A 6,000-nucleotide genomic window follows, 5' to 3' on the forward strand; every position below is an offset into this window, starting at 1 on the left:
ATTCTTCACCTCTGGTCCCATCTTGACTGGGCCAAGGGCCACTGCATGAGCGATCTCCTGTTGGTGCTCAGGGCCCCAGTGGAAATCATTCTTCTAGTGGGTGACCAGGTAGAGGGATCACGATCTGACTGTACTCAGGAATGTGCATTCTCCAAAAACCTATGGTGCCTAGGAAAGCTTGTGATTCCTCCTTGATGGTTGATGGAGACCTCACGGTGATCTTGTTGATGACTTCAGTGGGAATCTGATACCGTCTGTCTTGGCACTTTACTCCAAGGAACTGGATCTCTTGGGCAGGTCCTTTGACTTTGCTCTTCTTGATGGCAAAGTTGGATTCTAGCAGAATTTGGATGATTTTCTCTCCTTTCTCAAGTACTTCCATTGCTGTGTTCCCCCACACAGTGATGTCATCGATGTACTGCAAGTACTGAGGCTCTGGAGCCTCACCCTTTTCCAGTGCAGCCTGGATCAGTCCATGGCAGATGGTGGGGCTGTGCTTCCACCCCTGGGGCAGTCAATTCCAGGTGTACTGCATGCCCCTCCAGGTGAAAGCAAACTGAGGCCTGCATTCTGCTGCCAGAGGAATGGAGACAAACATGTTAGTAATGTCAGCAGTGGCGTACCACTTTGCTGCCTTGGACTCCAGCTCGTACTGGAGTTCCAGCATGTCCGGCACAGCAGTGCTCAGCAGTGGAGTCACTTCATTCAAGCCACAATAGTCCACAGTCAGTCTCCATTCTTTGCCAGACTTGTGCACAGGACAAGTGGGGCTGTTGAACGGTGAGTGGGCCTCACCGACCACCCCTTGGCTCTCCAGCTTGCAGATCATTCTGTGGATGGGGATCACAGCGTCTCAATTCGTCCGATACTGCCGGTGGTGCGCTGTCGAGGTGGCAATTGGCACTCATTGCTCTTCCACCCTCAGGAGTCCTACTGCAGATGGGTTCTCTGATAGTCCAGGCAAGGTGTTCAATTGCTTAATGTTCTCTGCCTCTACAGCAGCTATGGTGGTGCTCCTGAATTCTCTCCCTGTGGACAAACCTCTCTCTGACACTGAAAGGGGCCCTGGCTCCATTACAAATACCTGATTTACACCTGACTCCTGGATCAAGGATCTCAAGGGATTTTGGGCTTTTTTGGTCTATCAGGAATTTTGTTGGGAGTTTAGGGGGAATGATTGGGGTTTTTTTGGAGAGAATTATAAGGTTTTGGGGGAGTTGCAGAATTTAAGGAGGTTTTGTGGATTTTGGGGGGTTTGGATTTTGGGGGATTCTATTGGTGCCTTAGGGGGTGTTTTTCTGGGGATGTTTGGGGGCTTATTGAAATTTTTTGGGTTTTCTTCTGGAAGTTTTAGGAATTTTGTGGGATTCTCTGGAATTTTGGGGGGTTTTATTGGGATTTTAGGGGCATATAATGCAATTCTTTGGGGATTTGGCATTTTTGGGGATTTTGGGGGGTTTTGGGGGATTTTTTGAGGGGTTCTGTGGGGTTTTTTGGGTGTTGCCAAAATTTCTTTGTGTCTTGGGGGGATTTTGTGAGAATTTTAGTGGTTTTGGTGACATTTTGGGGAGGATTTGTGGGACTTAATTGGGATTTTGGGGGATTTGTTGGGATTTCAAGAGATTTTGTCAGCTTTTATTGGGATTCTAGGGTGTTCCAATGGGATTTTGTGAGACCTAATTGGGTTTTAGTGGGTTTTATTGGGACTTTTGGGGGTTTAAAGGAGATTTTGGTGCCTCTCAGCCCTTCCCCACACCCGGGGACAACCCCAAAGCCCCCCCAGACCCCCAAATTCTATTAAAACCCCCCAAAACCCCCTAATAATCCGAATAATTCCTTGAAAACCCCAAAGAATCCTACAAAATCCCAGTGAAGCTCACCAAAATTTAAAAAAACTCCCTAAAATTTCAATAAATCCCTCCAAAAAACAAACCCCGCCAAAACCCCAATAAAATCTCCCAAAATCTTAAACCCCCCCAAATCCACAAAACACCCCCAAGACCCAATAATTCTGTGAATTCTGTGAAAAACCCAATAATTTTCTCTAAAAACCCAGTAATTCCCCCTAAACTACCAACAAAATCTCCCAAACCCAAAAAGGCCCTCAAAATCACCCCAAAAATGCCCCAAAATGCCAAAAAAAACCCAACAAAACCTCCCAAAATCCCCCAAAACCCAAAAAAGCCCCTCAAATCCCTCTACAGCCCCCCCAAAATGCTTCAAAATCCCTCCAAACACAATAAAGTTCCCCAAAATCCCCCCAAATAATCCCAAAATCCCCCCCAAATATCCTCCAAATCCCCAAAATGGGAACTTTTTGGGAAGAGGGCACCATGGGAGACCCCTTAAAAACAGGAGGGGTAAGACCTGTTGTGCCCCCTGTCCCTGAAACCCCCAGACCTCGGTTCAGGGTGGGCCTGGAACTCCCCGTGACCCCCAAATCTCCCCCAGGACCCCTCCAGGAACCCCAAAGGCCCCAAGAAGCCCCCAAGATTAGCCCAGGACTACCCTGGAACCCCAAAGCCCCCCTGACTCCCCCAGAACGCCCTGAGACCACCCAGGACTCCCTGAGAGCCTCCAGACCCCAATCGGGCCCAGCCCAAGATGTCCCAAGACCCCCCCCCTAAAGCCTTCCCAAGACCCTGCCCCAAAGCTCCCCCTGACCCCTCCCACGACCCTACCCAGGACCTTTCCAGGACCCCCCAGACCCCTCCTCCCAAACTCGGGACCTCCCAGGCCCCCCCAAAAGCCCTCCCCAAAGCTTTCAAGACTGCCCAGACCCTCCCAAGATCTTCCTACAACCCCTTCCCAAAACCCCCCAGACCCTCCCACGACCCCCCCTCTAGATGCTTCTTAGGACCCATCCGCACCCCCCAGGTCCCCCCACAATGCTCCAGGACCCCTTCCCAGACCCTCCCTGACACCTCCAGGACCCCTCAGGATCCCCCCACCCAAGGCCCCTCTCCAGACTCCCTAGACCCCACCCCAAACCCCTTCAGGCCCCTTCCAGGACCCCCCAGCCCCTCCCCAAAACCCTGTGCGAACCCACCGCAGACCCCCTACGACCCCTCTAAGACCCCTACCCAGATCCCCCCAGACTCCCTCAGGGCACCCAGACCCCCTAAAAATCCCCCCAGGATCCTCCAAACCTTCCCCCCCAAGATCCTCCCACGGTCTCCCCCACGATCCCCTCTCGGGCCCCTCCCGCTCCTGTCCCGGCCGCCTCAGCAGCTCCCGGAGCGCTCCCGCCCCTCCCAGCGCCTCCCGCAGGACCCGCCCGAGACCGAGGGAGGGCCCGGGGCTGGCGGGGGAGGGGGCGACGCTTCCGGCTCGCCTCTGATTGGCTGAAGTGACGCGGGGGAGGCGGGCGTTGCTGAGGGGAGCCGATGATTGCTTAGTTGGTAGAATGCAGCGCGGTGATTGGTTGGTTCGGGGAGGGATGCTCCACTATTAGCTGGGGGGGCCCTCACCCTCACACGCGGCGGGTTTTGGGGAACTATTCCTGGGTGTTTGGGGGAACACTCACGGTTTTTGGGGGAACAATCCTGGGTTTCTGGGGTAACATTCCCGGGTTTTTGGGGAACATTCCCAGATTTTTTTGGAGAACATTCCCGGGCTTATTGGGGAACCTTTCCGGGTTTTTTGAGGAACATTCCTGGGTTTTTTGGGGGACCTTTCCCGGGTTTTTTGGGGAACATTCGCGGATTTTTGTGGGAAGATTCCCAGGTATTTAGGGGAGCATTCCCCGATTTTTTGTGGGAAGATTCCCAGATTTTTTATATCTTTTATTGTAAAGAAAGCAAGCAAGCAGCACTGGGTGGCCAGGGAGTCACTGCTCCACTCACGCCACACGCCACTTACAAGTTCAGCAAAGGATATATACTGTTTTTAAGCCTACAAAGCTTAAAAGCATTTTCCAATGTGCTTGGTTAGTCTGAATCAGCAAATATCAATTAGCTGGGATCAGCAATTTCATAATCTTTCTAGGTGGTCGTTGATTCCTATCCTTCTTGTGGTCATCTGGAGAGAGGCCCATCACTGGTGTCTGCTACATGACTTTGTCAAGTGCATCAAGATTTTTATTATACATAAGCATTTAGTTGCTTCATTGCAATATCTCTTAGCTTTACCACAACTTCCTCTATTTATTTCTAAGCATCAGTCATCTTGCTACCTCATCTCTTTTACTCTACTGTACTTCTTTTATTTTGATGCTTTACTTGGCTATTGTGCCAGAAAGTTTCAACACAGCAGATACAAGCATTTGCTGACTCCATTGCCAATTGACACAAATCACAAAAACATTTTTCACACCCAGAGCAATCCCATTAAGATCTCTGTGGAAAAGGCGCATTTTATGATTGGTTTTCACAAATATTAAATTGAATATTATATGTATTATGTTGGAAAGTTATGCTGTATTAATTTTCTTAAGTGTGAAAAATGCATGTATTTTATGATTGGCTTTTCACAAATATTAAAATGAATATTATATGTCTTGTGTTAGAAAGTAATGCTGTATTAATTCTCTTAAGTACTGTGTTAAATATAGTTTTAGGTTATAAAAGTTGTTAAAATGGAAACGATGCTATGTAGGATACTTTTTTTTAAAAGAAAGGACTTGCAGTGAGATAGCAGCCACAGGACACCTAAATCTTTCAGAGAAGAAGAATTTATGGCCCTCTTATCAGAAGAAATGAACTTCTTCCCGCCTCGAAGGTGCTGTTAGGATTCAGAGGAAGAAGTTGACGATGACCAGACAGAATCCTGTATTTGAATGGAATTTATGCATCATGTATGAAGTGTATGAATATGCAACAGGCTATTGCTTTTAAGGGTTAATCCTTGGTTAACGGGTGTCCTTTTCGGGCTTGTGCTGCCCAGAAAAAGGTACCTGGAGGTCCGTAACTCTTTGTATTTATTGTCTCATATTGTCCTAATTCAATTTGTCCAAATTATTATTACTCTAATTGTATTACTATTTTTATAACCATTTTCGTACTATTAAAATTTAAAAATTTTAAAAACGGGTGATTGGCGTTTTCAACAATTTGCTAGCAGAGGATGGTTACTAACACCTCGCTGCCGGTGCTTTAGGAGAGTCAGAGTGGGGAAGGCGCACCCTGCCTTCTTTGGCAGCCTCGCTCTGTCTCCCCTGAAGTGACCGACAGACGCAGGTTACGATCTGTGGACAAAAGGAGGCAATAAAACAAAGAGAAGGGAAAAAGGCTCCCTACAACCGCGGTAATTGGCCCCCTAAGAGTAGTAGTGCGCATGAAGAACCCAGGAAGGAAAATTGATTGGTAAGTATTTCTCGGGGGGGGCAGTACGGGGGGATGAATGTGTGTGGATGAGAGGCGGGCTGGTTGTCCCAGCCCTGCCAAGTGAGTGCGGAGTCTCCCATGCTGCATTTCTGTCTTTTCGCGAGAAAAGCGGCCAGTAAAGAGACGAAGTGAGTGATAAGAGGAGTGAAAGAACCCCTGGGGTAACTGGGACTGGGTCTCAGGGAGGGGTTGGACCCCTCAGAGGTAGGGAGCAAGGTTTCCTAGCCCAATCCACTCGGAAACAGGACAGGAGGGGCCCCTAAAAACCTGCTAGATTGAGGGATTTATATTCCAACAGCATCCAAGAGCAGGATTGAGCAGAATTCTGTCAGAGTGAGGATATGCCCGAGAACACTCAGGGTGGGACAACACAGCTAGATTGAGGGATGAAAATTTTGCCCAACAGCATCCAGGGTTGAACAACACAGCCAGATTGAGGGATAAAAAAATGCCCAAGAATATCCAGGTTGGACAGCACAGTAAAACAAATTAAATGCCCAAGAGCATCTGTAAATGTATCACACCACTGGGTTGAGGGACAGAAAATGCCTAAGAGCATCTGGGGTTGAATAACACTGGATTGAAGGAAAAATACCCAGAAGCATCTGGGGTTAGACAACACGGCAGGACTGAGGGAAAATTGCCCAAGAGCATCTGGGGTTGGACAACACAGCTG

The sequence above is a fragment of the Agelaius phoeniceus genome, chromosome 28, assembly GCF_051311805.1.
Source record: "Agelaius phoeniceus isolate bAgePho1 chromosome 28, bAgePho1.hap1, whole genome shotgun sequence".
In the NCBI taxonomy this organism is placed as follows: domain Eukaryota; kingdom Metazoa; phylum Chordata; class Aves; order Passeriformes; family Icteridae; genus Agelaius; species Agelaius phoeniceus.